The sequence below is a fragment of the Cryptomeria japonica genome, unplaced genomic scaffold, assembly GCF_030272615.1.
Source record: "Cryptomeria japonica unplaced genomic scaffold, Sugi_1.0 HiC_scaffold_127, whole genome shotgun sequence".
Classification (NCBI taxonomy): Eukaryota; Viridiplantae; Streptophyta; class Pinopsida; order Cupressales; family Cupressaceae; genus Cryptomeria; species Cryptomeria japonica.
Genome location: NW_026728949.1, coordinates 38,368 through 54,672, shown reverse-complemented (window position 1 = coordinate 54,672; position 16,305 = coordinate 38,368). Strand labels below are relative to the sequence as shown.

Sequence of the window (16,305 nt, the reverse complement as noted above, 5' to 3'; positions counted from 1 at the left end):
AGAAAAGGCAAAAAAAAAAGGAGATTTTAAAATTTCCGTTTTGAAAGATAGTGAAAAAAACGGAACGCGCGTGCCATCTTGAGCCCGCCCTGGTGCGCAGCCCAGGTAAGGTGCCACCCTGGCAAAGGTGCGCACCCGGGCAATTAACCCTACTTCCGACTTCGTGCGCGCCAGGGTGGCAACCGGGCCTCGGAAGAGCCAATGCGAGAAACCCCACCAAACGCTCCGACAAAAAAAGAGGCGGCGCTCCAATAACCCCGCTTCGGAGCGCAGCCGGGGCAAACCAAGCCAAGGTGCCCACCCCGACGAAGGTGCACGCGAGGTGCGCACCCGGGGCAAACCGGGCTCCGACAACGTGCACGCAGCACCTTGGAGCACACTTCGAAGCACTCCCGGGTGCCCACCGGCGTTGCGCACCGTGGTGGGCAGCGAGGTGCGCACCTTTGATGCGCTGCCTTCACTAATTTCCAGAAAAAGGCAAAAAAAAATGAGATTTTAAAATTTCCGTTTTGAAAGATAGTGAAAAAAAAGGAACGCGGGTGCCATCTTGAGCCCGCCCTGGTGCGCAGCCCAGGCAAGGCATGCGCACCAAGGTGCCCACCCGAGGTGCACACCCGGGGCAAACCGGGCTCCGACTTCGTGCAGGCCGCACCTTGGAGCACACTTCGGAGCGCTCCTTGGTGCGCACCATGGTGCCCACCAGGGCGCACCCGAGGCAAACCGGGCTCCGACTTCGTGCACGCCGCACCTTGGAGCACACATCGGAGCGCTCCCAGGTTCGCACCAGCGTTGCGCACCTTTGATGCGCTGCCTTCACTAATTTCCAGAAAAGGCAAAAAAAAACGATATTTTAAAATTTCCGTTCTGAAAGATAGTGAAAAAAACGGAACGCGGGTGCCATCTTGAGCCCTTCCTGATGCGCAGCCCAGGCAAGTTGTGCGCACCAAGGTGCCCACCCTGGCGGAGGTGCGCGCCCGGGGCAAACCGGGCTCCGACTTCGTGCACTGCATGGTGCCCACCAAGGCGCGCAACCCAGCCAAGGTGCCCACCGCAGCGAAGGTGCACGCGAGGTGCGCACCCGAGGTGCACACCCGGGGCAAACCGGGCTCCGACTTCGTGCACGCCGCACCTTGGAGCACACTTCAGAGCGCTCCTTGGTACGCACCAGGGCGCGCAACCCAGCCAAGGTGCTCACCCCGGCGAAGGTGCACGCGAGGTGCGCACCCGGGGCAAACCGGGCTCGGACTTCGTGCACGCCGCACCTTGGAGCACACATCGGAGCGCTCCCGGGTTCGCACCAGCATTGCGCACCTTTGATGCGCTGCCTTCACTAATTTCCAGAAAAGGCAAAAAAAAGAAAAAAATGAGATTTTAAAATTTCCGTTTTGAAAGATAGTGAAAAAAACGGAACGCGGGTGCCATCTTGAGCCCGCCCTGGTGTGCAGCCCAGGCAAGTTGTGCGCACCAAGGCACCCACCCTGGCCAAGGTGGGTCACGGGGTGGGTCCTAGGGTGGGTAACGGGGTGGGTACTAAGGTGCGTGCCAAGGTGGGTCATAGGGTGGGTGCCAAGGTGGGCACCAGGGTGGGTGTGCACCAACCCTAGCCAGGGTAGGTCACGGGGTGGTTGTCGGGGTGGGCGTCAAGGAGCCAAGGTGGGTGGCAAGTAGCCAAGTTGCGTGCCAAGGTGGGTGTCGGGGTGGGTGCCAAGGATCCAAGGTGGGTGCCAAGGAACCAAGGTGGGTGTCTGGGTGGGTGCCGAGGTGGGAGCCAGGGTGGGTCCCAAGGTGAGTGCAAAGGTGGGTGCCAGGGTCAAGGTGAGTGCCAATGTGGGTTCCAAGGTGCCAGGGTCAGGGTGAGTGCCAATGTGGGTTCAAAGGTGCTAAGTTGGGTGCGAGGTTGGGTGCGAGGGTGGGTGGGTGCCAAGGTGTGCTAGGTGGAAGCCCGGGTGGGTCGGCATCCCATGGGTGTCGAGTTGGGTGCCTGATGGGTGCTTCTTGTCAAGTTTTAGTCGTCGGGACTCATTTCGAGCCTTAGAGGTCGTTTCTTGTCCGGTTGCCCTGTCTTCGACCTGGGAACCCAATTTTGGTCCTCGGGTCCCATTTTTTTTTGTCTCGCATCCCACTTTTGGCCTGTGGCCTTTTCGGGGTCGATTCTCGTTTTGGGCATCAGAGCATGTTTCTTCTCCTAAAACCCAATATTTGTTTATTAAGTCTCGGAACACATTTTTGTTCTCGTGGACCCATCATGGGTCTTGGAACGCATTTGTGGTCCTTGGGTCCCATTTTGCATCCCGAAACTTGTGTTTTGGTGCTTGATCCCTATTTTGGGTGCCCACCTTGCACCAAGTGCGCACCCGGGGCAAACCGAGCGCCTTGGTGCACCGGGGCAAGATCGAGCGTGCACCCGAGGCGCCCCGAACATGCACCAAGGTGCACTCGGCCCACATGTGAGCGCAGGTCGTTGCGCCCGAGGTGGTGTGTGGGCACCGCGTTGCAGACGGGACACTGCACGCACACGACGCCCCCTCCAGGTGCACGCACGTAGGCCGGGCCGGGTGCACACCCGACGCCCTAGCAAGGTGCGCGCACCCGGGCAGGGCTCACACTTGGCGAACGGGGCGCACTTCGCGAGGGAGGGTGTGCACCTCGACGGGGGTGGGTGGCCGGGGTGGATTCGCACGTGGGTCGCGGTTTGCTAAGTACACACTGCGACAAGCTCATAACGGGTGCGATCATACCAGCGTTAGTGCACCGGATCCCATCAGAACTCCGCAGTTAAGCGCGCTTGGGCCGGAGTAGTACTGGGATGGGTGACCTCCCGGGAAGTCCCGGTGTTGCACCCTTTTTTAGTTTTTCGCCGGGCGTCGCAATGCTATTTGAATAAACCTTTTGCCCGTTTGCGTTCTCGTCGGGGCCGGGCCGGGCCGGGGTGCGCTGCCCGCACTACCGCGCGCGCGGGGGCGACACCGAGCGCGCACCCGAGGCGCCCCGAGCACACAGGCCACGGTGCAACCCGGGCGTTGTGCGCGCACCCCGGTGCGCCCGAGGTGCTGCGCGCGCACCCAGGTGAAATCGGTGTGCACCTCGGCCAGTGCGCGCTCGGTCGATGTCGCGCACGTTGGCCAAGGTGCACGGTGATGTTTCTTACTCTAAGGTTCCGCACCAGACGCCCGGGACAGGTGAGCGAAGCTGGGCGGGGCCGGGTGCGCGGCCGGGGCAGGTGCACGCAGCTGGAGAGAGCTTTGGAGCACACTTCGGAGCGCACCAATGATGCGCTCCATTCAAAAGTTTCCTGAAAAGGCAAAAAAAGTTGAGATTATAGAATTTCCCACTTGAGAGATTGTAAAAAAAAAAAATTTAAAATGAAGGAAACGCGGGTGCCAAGGTGTGCGCAGCCCAGCCAAGGTGTGCGCACCAAGGCGCCCACCCTGGCGAAGGTGCACGCAAGGTGCGCACCCGAGGCAAACCGGACAATTAACCCAACTTTCGACTTCGCGCGCACCTTGGAGCGCACTTCGGAGCGCTCCTTGGTGCGCACCAATCTTGGGCACCTCGGAGTGCACCATGGCGCCCACCAAGGTGCGCACCCGGGGCAAACCGAGCTCCGACTTCGTGCGCACCTTGGAGCGCACGAAAGGTGCGCACCATGGCGCCCACCAAGGTGCGCAGCCCAGCCAAGGCGTGCGCATCAAGGTGCGCACCCTGGCGAAGGTGCGCACCCGGGGCAAACCGAGCTCCGACTTCGTGCGCACCTTGGAGCGCACAAAAGGTGCGCAACCCAGCCAAGGTGTGCGCACCCCGGTCAAACCGAGCTCCGAATCGTGCGCACCAGAGGTGCACGCCATCGTGCGCACCTTGGAGCACACTTCGGAGCCCTCCTTGGTGCGCGCCGATGTTGCGCACCTCGGAGCGCACCCGGGGAAAACAATGCAATTAACCCGACTTTCGACTTCGTGGGCACCTCGGAGCGCTCTCGGGTTCGCACCTCGGAGCACACCGAGGTGCGCACCTTTGATGCGCTGCCTTCACCAATTTCCAGAAAAGGCAAGAAAACATTGAGAAGGTGTGCGCACCGAGGTGCCCACCCTGGCGAAGGTGCACGCGAGGTGCGCACCCGGGGCAAACCGGGCTCCGACTTCGTGCACGCCGCACCTTGGAGCACACTTCGGAGCGCTCCTTGGTGCGCACCAGGGCGCGCAACCCAGCCGAGGTGCCCACCCCGGCGAAGGTGCACGCGAGGTGCGCACCCGGGGCAAACCGGGCTCCGACTTCGTGCACGCCATGGTGCCCACCGCGGCGAAGGTGCACGCGAGGTGCGCACCCGGGGCAAACCGGGCTCCGACTTCGTGCACGCCGCACCTTGGAGCACACTTCGGAGCGCTCCTTGGTGCGCACCATGGTGCCCACCAGGGCGCGCAACCCCGCCGAAGGTGCACGCGAGGTGCGCACCCGGGGCAAACCGGGCTCCGACTTCGTGCACGCCGCACCTTGGAGCACACTTCGGAGCGCTCCTTGGTGCGCACCATGGTGCCCACCAGGGCGCGCAACCCCGCCGAAGGTGCACGCGAGGTGCGCACCCGGGGCAAACCGGGCTCCGACTTCGTGCACGCCATGGTGCGCACCGCGGCGAAGGTGCGCACCCGGGGCAAACCGGGCTCCGACTTCGTGCACGCCGCACCTTGGAGCACACTTCGGAGCGCTCCTTGGTGCGCACCAGGGCGCGCAACCCAGCCGAGGTGCCCACCCCGGCGAAGGTGCACGCGAGGTGCGTACCCGGGGCAAACCGGGCTCCGACTTCGTGCACGCCGCACCTTGGAGCACACTTCGGAGCGCTCCTTGGTGCGCACCATGGTGCCCACCAGGCCGCGCAACCCAGCCAAGGTGTGCGCACCAAGGTGCACGCGAGGTGCGCACCCGGGGCAAACCGGGGTCCGACTTCGTGCACGCCGCACCTTGGAGCACACATCGGGGCGCTCCCGGGTTCGCACCGGCGTTGCGCACCGTGGTGGGCACCTCGGAGCACACCAAGGTGGGCAGCGAGGTGCGCACCTTTGATGCGATGCCTTCACTAATTTCCATAAAAGGCAAAAAAAAAACGAGATTTTAAAATTTCCGTTTTGAAAGATAGTGAGAAAAAGGGAATGCTGGTGCCATCTTGAGCCCGCCCTGGTGCGCAGCCCAGCCAAGGTGTGCGCACCAAGGTGCCCACCCTGGCGAAGGTGCGCGCCCGGGCAATTAACCCAACTTCCAACTTCGCGCGCGCCAGGGTGGGAGCGCACCCAACAACCGGGCCTGGGAAGAGCCAATGCGAGAAACCCCACCAAACGCTCTGACAAAAAAAGAGGGGGCGCTCCAGTAACCCCGCTTCGGAGCGCACCCTGGGCAAACCCAGCCAAGGTGCCCACCCCGGCCAAGGTGCAGGCGAGGTGCGCACCCGGGGCAAACCGGGCTCCGACAACGTGCACGCCGCACCTTGGAGCACACTTCGTAGCGCTCCCGGGTGCGCACCTCAGAGCACACCAAGGTGGGCAGCGAGGTGCGCACCTTTGATGCGCTGCCTTCACTAATTTCCAGAAAAGGCAAAAAAAAAAGGAGATTTTAAAATTTCCGTTTTGAAAGATAGTGAAAAAAACGGAACGCGCGTGCCATCTTGAGCCCGCCCTGGTGCGCAGCCCAGGTAAGGTGCCCACCCTGGCAAAGGTGCGCACCCGGGCAATTAACCCTACTTCCGACTTCGTGCGCGCCAGGGTGGCAACCGGGCCTCGGAAGAGCCAATGCGAGAAACCCCACCAAACGCTCCGACAAAAAAAGAGGCGGCGCTCCAATAACCCCGCTTCGGAGCGCAGCCGGGGCAAACCCAGCCAAGGTGCCCACCCCGACGAAGGTGCACGCGAGGTGCGCACCCGGGGCAAACCGGGCTCCGACAACGTGCACGCAGCACCTTGGAGCACACTTCGAAGCACTCCCGGGTGCCCACCGGCGTTGCGCACCGTGGTGGGCAGCGAGGTGCGCACCTTTGATGCGCTGCCTTCACTAATTTCCAGAAAAAGGCAAAAAAAAATGAGATTTTAAAATTTCCGTTTTGAAAGATAGTGAAAAAAAAGGAACGCGGGTGCCATCTTGAGCCCGCCCTGGTGCGCAGCCCAGGCAAGGCATGCGCACCAAGGTGCCCACCCGAGGTGCACACCCGGGGCAAACCGGGCTCCGACTTCGTGCAGGCCGCACCTTGGAGCACACTTCGGAGCGCTCCTTGGTGCGCACCATGGTGCCCACCAGGGCGCGCAACCCAGCCAAGGTCTGCACACTAAGGTGCCCACCCCGGCGAAGGTGCACGCGAGGTGCGCACCCGGGGCAAACCGGGCTCCGACTTCGTGCACGCCATGGTGCCCACCGCGGCGAAGGTGCACGCGAGGTGCGCACCCGGGGCAAACCGGGCTCCGACTTCGTGCACGCCGCACCTTGGAGCACACTTCGGAGCGCTCCTTGGTGCGCACCATGGTGCCCACCAGGGCGCGCAACCCAGCCAAGGTGTGCGCACCAAGGTGCACGCGAGGTGCGCACCCGGGGCAAACCGGGGTCCGACTTCGTGCACGCCGCACCTTGGAGCACACATCGGAGCGCTCCCAGGTTCGCACCAGCGTTGCGCACCTTTGATGCGCTGCCTTCACTAATTTCCAGAAAAGGCAAAAAAAAACGATATTTTAAAATTTCCGTTCTGAAAGATAGTGAAAAAAACGGAACGCGGGTGCCATCTTGAGCCCTTCCTGGTGCGCAGCCCAGGCAAGTTGTGCGCACCAAGGTGCCCACCCTGGCGGAGGTGCGCGCCCGGGGCAAACCGGGCTCCGACTTCGTGCACTGCATGGTGCCCACCAAGGCGCGCAACCCAGCCAAGGTGCCCACCGCAGCGAAGGTGCACGCGAGGTGCACACCCGGGGCAAACCGGGCTCCGACTTCGTGCACGCCGCACCTTGGAGCACACTTCAGAGCGCTCCTTGGTGCGCACCAGGGCGCGCAACCCAGCCGAGGTGCCCACCCCGGCGAAGGTGCACGCGAGGTGCGCACCCGGGGCAAACCGGGCTCCGACTTCGTGCACGCCATGGTGCCCACCGCGGCGAAGGTGCGCACCCGGGGCAAACCGGGCTCCGACTTCGTGCACGCCGCACCTTGGAGCACACTTCGGAGCGCTCCTTGGTGCGCACCATGGTGCCCACCAGGCCGCGCAACCCAGCCAAGGTGTGCGCACCAAGGTGCACGCGAGGTGCGCACCCGGGGCAAACCGGGGTCCGACTTCGTGCACGCCGCACCTTGGAGCACACATCGGGGCGCTCCCGGGTTCGCACCGGCGTTGCGCACCGTGGTGGGCACCTCGGAGCACACCAAGGTGGGCAGCGAGGTGCGCACCTTTGATGCGATGCCTTCACTAATTTCCATAAAAGGCAAAAAAAAAACGAGATTTTAAAATTTCCGTTTTGAAAGATAGTGAGAAAAAGGGAATGCTGGTGCCATCTTGAGCCCGCCCTGGTGCGCAGCCCAGCCAAGGTTTGCGCACCAAGGTGCCCACCCTGGCGAAGGTGCGCGCCCGGGCAATTAACCCAACTTCCAACTTCGCGCGCGCCAGGGTGGGAGCGCACCCAACAACCGGGCCTGGGAAGAGCCAATGCGAGAAACCCCACCAAACTCTCTGACAAAAAAAGAGGGGGCGCTCCAGTAACCCCGCTTCGGAGCGCACCCTGGGCAAACCCAGCCAAGGTGCCCACCCCGGCCAAGGTGCAGGCGAGGTGCGCACCCGGGGCAAACCGGGCTCCGACAACGTGCACGCCGCACCTTGGAGCACACTTCGTAGCGCTCCCGGGTGCGCACCTCAGAGCACACCAAGGTGGGCAGCGAGGTGCGCACCTTTGATGCGCTGCCTTCACTAATTTCCAGAAAAGGCAAAAAAAAAAGGAGATTTTAAAATTTCCGTTTTGAAAGATAGTGAAAAAAACGGAACGCGCGTGCCATCTTGAGCCCGCCCTGGTGCGCAGCCCAGGTAAGGTGCCACCCTGGCAAAGGTGCGCACCCGGGCAATTAACCCTACTTCCGACTTCGTGCGCGCCAGGGTGGCAACCGGGCCTCGGAAGAGCCAATGCGAGAAACCCCACCAAACGCTCCGACAAAAAAAGAGGCGGCGCTCCAATAACCCCGCTTCGGAGCGCAGCCGGGGCAAACCAAGCCAAGGTGCCCACCCCGACGAAGGTGCACGCGAGGTGCGCACCCGGGGCAAACCGGGCTCCGACAACGTGCACGCAGCACCTTGGAGCACACTTCGAAGCACTCCCGGGTGCCCACCGGCGTTGCGCACCGTGGTGGGCAGCGAGGTGCGCACCTTTGATGCGCTGCCTTCACTAATTTCCAGAAAAAGGCAAAAAAAAATGAGATTTTAAAATTTCCGTTTTGAAAGATAGTGAAAAAAAAGGAACGCGGGTGCCATCTTGAGCCCGCCCTGGTGCGCAGCCCAGGCAAGGCATGCGCACCAAGGTGCCCACCCGAGGTGCACACCCGGGGCAAACCGGGCTCCGACTTCGTGCAGGCCGCACCTTGGAGCACACTTCGGAGCGCTCCTTGGTGCGCACCATGGTGCCCACCAGGGCGCACCCGAGGCAAACCGGGCTCCGACTTCGTGCACGCCGCACCTTGGAGCACACATCGGAGCGCTCCCAGGTTCGCACCAGCGTTGCGCACCTTTGATGCGCTGCCTTCACTAATTTCCAGAAAAGGCAAAAAAAAACGATATTTTAAAATTTCCGTTCTGAAAGATAGTGAAAAAAACGGAACGCGGGTGCCATCTTGAGCCCTTCCTGATGCGCAGCCCAGGCAAGTTGTGCGCACCAAGGTGCCCACCCTGGCGGAGGTGCGCGCCCGGGGCAAACCGGGCTCCGACTTCGTGCACTGCATGGTGCCCACCAAGGCGCGCAACCCAGCCAAGGTGCCCACCGCAGCGAAGGTGCACGCGAGGTGCGCACCCGAGGTGCACACCCGGGGCAAACCGGGCTCCGACTTCGTGCACGCCGCACCTTGGAGCACACTTCAGAGCGCTCCTTGGTACGCACCAGGGCGCGCAACCCAGCCAAGGTGCTCACCCCGGCGAAGGTGCACGCGAGGTGCGCACCCGGGGCAAACCGGGCTCGGACTTCGTGCACGCCGCACCTTGGAGCACACATCGGAGCGCTCCCGGGTTCGCACCAGCATTGCGCACCTTTGATGCGCTGCCTTCACTAATTTCCAGAAAAGGCAAAAAAAAGAAAAAAATGAGATTTTAAAATTTCCGTTTTGAAAGATAGTGAAAAAAACGGAACGCGGGTGCCATCTTGAGCCCGCCCTGGTGTGCAGCCCAGGCAAGTTGTGCGCACCAAGGCACCCACCCTGGCCAAGGTGGGTCACGGGGTGGGTCCTAGGGTGGGTAACGGGGTGGGTACTAAGGTGCGTGCCAAGGTGGGTCATAGGGTGGGTGCCAAGGTGGGCACCAGGGTGGGTGTGCACCAACCCTAGCCAGGGTAGGTCACGGGGTGGTTGTCGGGGTGGGCGTCAAGGAGCCAAGGTGGGTGGCAAGTAGCCAAGTTGCGTGCCAAGGTGGGTGTCGGGGTGGGTGCCAAGGATCCAAGGTGGGTGCCAAGGAACCAAGGTGGGTGTCTGGGTGGGTGCCGAGGTGGGAGCCAGGGTGGGTCCCAAGGTGAGTGCAAAGGTGGGTGCCAGGGTCAAGGTGAGTGCCAATGTGGGTTCCAAGGTGCCAGGGTCAGGGTGAGTGCCAATGTGGGTTCAAAGGTGCTAAGTTGGGTGCGAGGTTGGGTGCGAGGGTGGGTGGGTGCCAAGGTGTGCTAGGTGGAAGCCCGGGTGGGTCGGCATCCCATGGGTGTCGAGTTGGGTGCCTGATGGGTGCTTCTTGTCAAGTTTTAGTCGTCGGGACTCATTTCGAGCCTTAGAGGTCGTTTCTTGTCCGGTTGCCCTGTCTTCGACCTGGGAACCCAATTTTGGTCCTCGGGTCCCATTTTTTTTTGTCTCGCATCCCACTTTTGGCCTGTGGCCTTTTCGGGGTCGATTCTCGTTTTGGGCATCAGAGCATGTTTCTTCTCCTAAAACCCAATATTTGTTTATTAAGTCTCGGAACACATTTTTGTTCTCGTGGACCCATCATGGGTCTTGGAACGCATTTGTGGTCCTTGGGTCCCATTTTGCATCCCGAAACTTGTGTTTTGGTGCTTGATCCCTATTTTGGGTGCCCACCTTGCACCAAGTGCGCACCCGGGGCAAACCGAGCGCCTTGGTGCACCGGGGCAAGATCGAGCGTGCACCCGAGGCGCCCCGAACATGCACCAAGGTGCACTCGGCCCACATGTGAGCGCAGGTCGTTGCGCCCGAGGTGGTGTGTGGGCACCGCGTTGCAGACGGGACACTGCACGCACACGACGCCCCCTCCAGGTGCACGCACGTAGGCCGGGCCGGGTGCACACCCGACGCCCTAGCAAGGTGCGCGCACCCGGGCAGGGCTCACACTTGGCGAACGGGGCGCACTTCGCGAGGGAGGGTGTGCACCTCGACGGGGGTGGGTGGCCGGGGTGGATTCGCACGTGGGTCGCGGTTTGCTAAGTACACACTGCGACAAGCTCATAACGGGTGCGATCATACCAGCGTTAGTGCACCGGATCCCATCAGAACTCCGCAGTTAAGCGCGCTTGGGCCGGAGTAGTACTGGGATGGGTGACCTCCCGGGAAGTCCCGGTGTTGCACCCTTTTTTAGTTTTTCGCCGGGCGTCGCAATGCTATTTGAATAAACCTTTTGCCCGTTTGCGTTCTCGTCGGGGCCGGGCCGGGCCGGGGTGCGCTGCCCGCACTACCGCGCGCGCGGGGGGCGACACCGAGCGCGCACCCGAGGCGCCCCGAGCACACAGGCCACGGTGCAACCCGGGCGTTGTGCGCGCACCCCGGTGCGCCCGAGGTGCTGCGCGCGCACCCAGGTGAAATCGGTGTGCACCTCGGCCAGTGCGCGCTCGGTCGAGTCGCGCACGTTGGCCAAGGTGCACGGTGATGTTTCTTACTCTAAGGTTCCGCACCAGACGCCCGGGACAGGTGAGCGAAGCTGGGCGGGGCCGGGTGCGCGGCCGGGGCAGGTGCACGCAGCTGGAGAGAGCTTTGGAGCACACTTCGGAGCGCACCAATGATGCGCTCCATTCAAAAGTTTCCTGAAAAGGCAAAAAAAGTTGAGATTATAGAATTTCCCACTTGAGAGATTGTAAAAAAAAAAAATTTAAAATGAAGGAAACGCGGGTGCCAAGGTGTGCGCAGCCCAGCCAAGGTGTGCGCACCAAGGCGCCCACCCTGGCGAAGGTGCACGCAAGGTGCGCACCCGAGGCAAACCGGACAATTAACCCAACTTTCGACTTCGCGCGCACCTTGGAGCGCACTTCGGAGCGCTCCTTGGTGCGCACCAATCTTGGGCACCTCGGAGTGCACCATGGCGCCCACCAAGGTGCGCACCCGGGGCAAACCGAGCTCCGACTTCGTGCGCACCTTGGAGCGCACGAAAGGTGCGCACCATGGCGCCCACCAAGGTGCGCAGCCCAGCCAAGGCGTGCGCATCAAGGTGCGCACCCTGGCGAAGGTGCGCACCCGGGGCAAACCGAGCTCCGACTTCGTGCGCACCTTGGAGCGCACAAAAGGTGCGCAACCCAGCCAAGGTGTGCGCACCCCGGTCAAACCGAGCTCCGAATCGTGCGCACCAGAGGTGCACGCCATCGTGCGCACCTTGGAGCACACTTCGGAGCCCTCCTTGGTGCGCGCCGATGTTGCGCACCTCGGAGCGCACCCGGGGAAAACAATGCAATTAACCCGACTTTCGACTTCGTGGGCACCTCGGAGCGCTCTCGGGTTCGCACCTCGGAGCACACCGAGGTGCGCACCTTTGATGCGCTGCCTTCACCAATTTCCAGAAAAGGCAAGAAAACATTGAGAAGGTGTGCGCACCGAGGTGCCCACCCTGGCGAAGGTGCACGCGAGGTGCGCACCCGGGGCAAACCGGGCTCCGACTTCGTGCACGCCGCACCTTGGAGCACACTTCGGAGCGCTCCTTGGTGCGCACCAGGGCGCGCAACCCAGCCGAGGTGCCCACCCCGGCGAAGGTGCACGCGAGGTGCGCACCCGGGGCAAACCGGGCTCCGACTTCGTGCACGCCATGGTGCCCACCGCGGCGAAGGTGCACGCGAGGTGCGCACCCGGGGCAAACCGGGCTCCGACTTCGTGCACGCCGCACCTTGGAGCACACTTCGGAGCGCTCCTTGGTGCGCACCATGGTGCCCACCAGGGCGCGCAACCCCGCCGAAGGTGCACGCGAGGTGCGCACCCGGGGCAAACCGGGCTCCGACTTCGTGCACGCCGCACCTTGGAGCACACTTCGGAGCGCTCCTTGGTGCGCACCATGGTGCCCACCAGGGCGCGCAACCCCGCCGAAGGTGCACGCGAGGTGCGCACCCGGGGCAAACCGGGCTCCGACTTCGTGCACGCCATGGTGCGCACCGCGGCGAAGGTGCGCACCCGGGGCAAACCGGGCTCCGACTTCGTGCACGCCGCACCTTGGAGCACACTTCGGAGCGCTCCTTGGTGCGCACCAGGGCGCGCAACCCAGCCGAGGTGCCCACCCCGGCGAAGGTGCACGCGAGGTGCGTACCCGGGGCAAACCGGGCTCCGACTTCGTGCACGCCGCACCTTGGAGCACACTTCGGAGCGCTCCTTGGTGCGCACCATGGTGCCCACCAGGCCGCGCAACCCAGCCAAGGTGTGCGCACCAAGGTGCACGCGAGGTGCGCACCCGGGGCAAACCGGGGTCCGACTTCGTGCACGCCGCACCTTGGAGCACACATCGGGGCGCTCCCGGGTTCGCACCGGCGTTGCGCACCGTGGTGGGCACCTCGGAGCACACCAAGGTGGGCAGCGAGGTGCGCACCTTTGATGCGATGCCTTCACTAATTTCCATAAAAGGCAAAAAAAAAACGAGATTTTAAAATTTCCGTTTTGAAAGATAGTGAGAAAAAGGGAATGCTGGTGCCATCTTGAGCCCGCCCTGGTGCGCAGCCCAGCCAAGGTGTGCGCACCAAGGTGCCCACCCTGGCGAAGGTGCGCGCCCGGGCAATTAACCCAACTTCCAACTTCGCGCGCGCCAGGGTGGGAGCGCACCCAACAACCGGGCCTGGGAAGAGCCAATGCGAGAAACCCCACCAAACGCTCTGACAAAAAAAGAGGGGGCGCTCCAGTAACCCCGCTTCGGAGCGCACCCTGGGCAAACCCAGCCAAGGTGCCCACCCCGGCCAAGGTGCAGGCGAGGTGCGCACCCGGGGCAAACCGGGCTCCGACAACGTGCACGCCGCACCTTGGAGCACACTTCGTAGCGCTCCCGGGTGCGCACCTCAGAGCACACCAAGGTGGGCAGCGAGGTGCGCACCTTTGATGCGCTGCCTTCACTAATTTCCAGAAAAGGCAAAAAAAAAAGGAGATTTTAAAATTTCCGTTTTGAAAGATAGTGAAAAAAACGGAACGCGCGTGCCATCTTGAGCCCGCCCTGGTGCGCAGCCCAGGTAAGGTGCCCACCCTGGCAAAGGTGCGCACCCGGGCAATTAACCCTACTTCCGACTTCGTGCGCGCCAGGGTGGCAACCGGGCCTCGGAAGAGCCAATGCGAGAAACCCCACCAAACGCTCCGACAAAAAAAGAGGCGGCGCTCCAATAACCCCGCTTCGGAGCGCAGCCGGGGCAAACCCAGCCAAGGTGCCCACCCCGACGAAGGTGCACGCGAGGTGCGCACCCGGGGCAAACCGGGCTCCGACAACGTGCACGCAGCACCTTGGAGCACACTTCGAAGCACTCCCGGGTGCCCACCGGCGTTGCGCACCGTGGTGGGCAGCGAGGTGCGCACCTTTGATGCGCTGCCTTCACTAATTTCCAGAAAAAGGCAAAAAAAAATGAGATTTTAAAATTTCCGTTTTGAAAGATAGTGAAAAAAAAGGAACGCGGGTGCCATCTTGAGCCCGCCCTGGTGCGCAGCCCAGGCAAGGCATGCGCACCAAGGTGCCCACCCGAGGTGCACACCCGGGGCAAACCGGGCTCCGACTTCGTGCAGGCCGCACCTTGGAGCACACTTCGGAGCGCTCCTTGGTGCGCACCATGGTGCCCACCAGGGCGCGCAACCCAGCCAAGGTCTGCACACTAAGGTGCCCACCCCGGCGAAGGTGCACGCGAGGTGCGCACCCGGGGCAAACCGGGCTCCGACTTCGTGCACGCCATGGTGCCCACCGCGGCGAAGGTGCACGCGAGGTGCGCACCCGGGGCAAACCGGGCTCCGACTTCGTGCACGCCGCACCTTGGAGCACACTTCGGAGCGCTCCTTGGTGCGCACCATGGTGCCCACCAGGGCGCGCAACCCAGCCAAGGTGTGCGCACCAAGGTGCACGCGAGGTGCGCACCCGGGGCAAACCGGGGTCCGACTTCGTGCACGCCGCACCTTGGAGCACACATCGGAGCGCTCCCAGGTTCGCACCAGCGTTGCGCACCTTTGATGCGCTGCCTTCACTAATTTCCAGAAAAGGCAAAAAAAAACGATATTTTAAAATTTCCGTTCTGAAAGATAGTGAAAAAAACGGAACGCGGGTGCCATCTTGAGCCCTTCCTGGTGCGCAGCCCAGGCAAGTTGTGCGCACCAAGGTGCCCACCCTGGCGGAGGTGCGCGCCCGGGGCAAACCGGGCTCCGACTTCGTGCACTGCATGGTGCCCACCAAGGCGCGCAACCCAGCCAAGGTGCCCACCGCAGCGAAGGTGCACGCGAGGTGCACACCCGGGGCAAACCGGGCTCCGACTTCGTGCACGCCGCACCTTGGAGCACACTTCAGAGCGCTCCTTGGTGCGCACCAGGGCGCGCAACCCAGCCGAGGTGCCCACCCCGGCGAAGGTGCACGCGAGGTGCGCACCCGGGGCAAACCGGGCTCCGACTTCGTGCACGCCATGGTGCCCACCGCGGCGAAGGTGCGCACCCGGGGCAAACCGGGCTCCGACTTCGTGCACGCCGCACCTTGGAGCACACTTCGGAGCGCTCCTTGGTGCGCACCATGGTGCCCACCAGGCCGCGCAACCCAGCCAAGGTGTGCGCACCAAGGTGCACGCGAGGTGCGCACCCGGGGCAAACCGGGGTCCGACTTCGTGCACGCCGCACCTTGGAGCACACATCGGGGCGCTCCCGGGTTCGCACCGGCGTTGCGCACCGTGGTGGGCACCTCGGAGCACACCAAGGTGGGCAGCGAGGTGCGCACCTTTGATGCGATGCCTTCACTAATTTCCATAAAAGGCAAAAAAAAAACGAGATTTTAAAATTTCCGTTTTGAAAGATAGTGAGAAAAAGGGAATGCTGGTGCCATCTTGAGCCCGCCCTGGTGCGCAGCCCAGCCAAGGTTTGCGCACCAAGGTGCCCACCCTGGCGAAGGTGCGCGCCCGGGCAATTAACCCAACTTCCAACTTCGCGCGCGCCAGGGTGGGAGCGCACCCAACAACCGGGCCTGGGAAGAGCCAATGCGAGAAACCCCACCAAACTCTCTGACAAAAAAAGAGGGGGCGCTCCAGTAACCCCGCTTCGGAGCGCACCCTGGGCAAACCCAGCCAAGGTGCCCACCCCGGCCAAGGTGCAGGCGAGGTGCGCACCCGGGGCAAACCGGGCTCCGACAACGTGCACGCCGCACCTTGGAGCACACTTCGTAGCGCTCCCGGGTGCGCACCTCAGAGCACACCAAGGTGGGCAGCGAGGTGCGCACCTTTGATGCGCTGCCTTCACTAATTTCCAGAAAAGGCAAAAAAAAAAGGAGATTTTAAAATTTCCGTTTTGAAAGATAGTGAAAAAAACGGAACGCGCGTGCCATCTTGAGCCCGCCCTGGTGCGCAGCCCAGGTAAGGTGCCACCCTGGCAAAGGTGCGCACCCGGGCAATTAACCCTACTTCCGACTTCGTGCGCGCCAGGGTGGCAACCGGGCCTCGGAAGAGCCAATGCGAGAAACCCCACCAAACGCTCCGACAAAAAAAGAGGCGGCGCTCCAATAACCCCGCTTCGGAGCGCAGCCGGGGCAAACCAAGCCAAGGTGCCCACCCCGACGAAGGTGCACGCGAGGTGCGCACCCGGGGCAAACCGGGCTCCGACAACGTGCACGCAGCACCTTGGAGCACACTTCGAAGCACTCCCGGGTGCCCACCGGCGTTGCGCACCGTGGTGGGCAGCGAGGTGCGCACCTTTGATGCGCTGCCT

At 62.8% G+C, this 16,305-nt stretch overlaps 2 non-coding genes across 2 annotated transcripts; both read left to right on the top strand.

The window, feature by feature from the left end:
* Positions 1–2,724: 2,724 nt before the first annotated feature.
* LOC131865931 (5S ribosomal RNA) lies at positions 2,725–2,843 on the top strand. Its single transcript, XR_009364566.1, has one exon. It is a non-coding gene; the product is annotated as a 5S ribosomal RNA (ribosomal RNA).
* A 7,805-nt stretch (positions 2,844–10,648) lies between these two features.
* LOC131865981 (5S ribosomal RNA) lies at positions 10,649–10,767 on the top strand. The gene has a single exon (XR_009364615.1). It is a non-coding gene; the product is annotated as a 5S ribosomal RNA (ribosomal RNA).
* Positions 10,768–16,305: the final 5,538 nt, after the last annotated feature.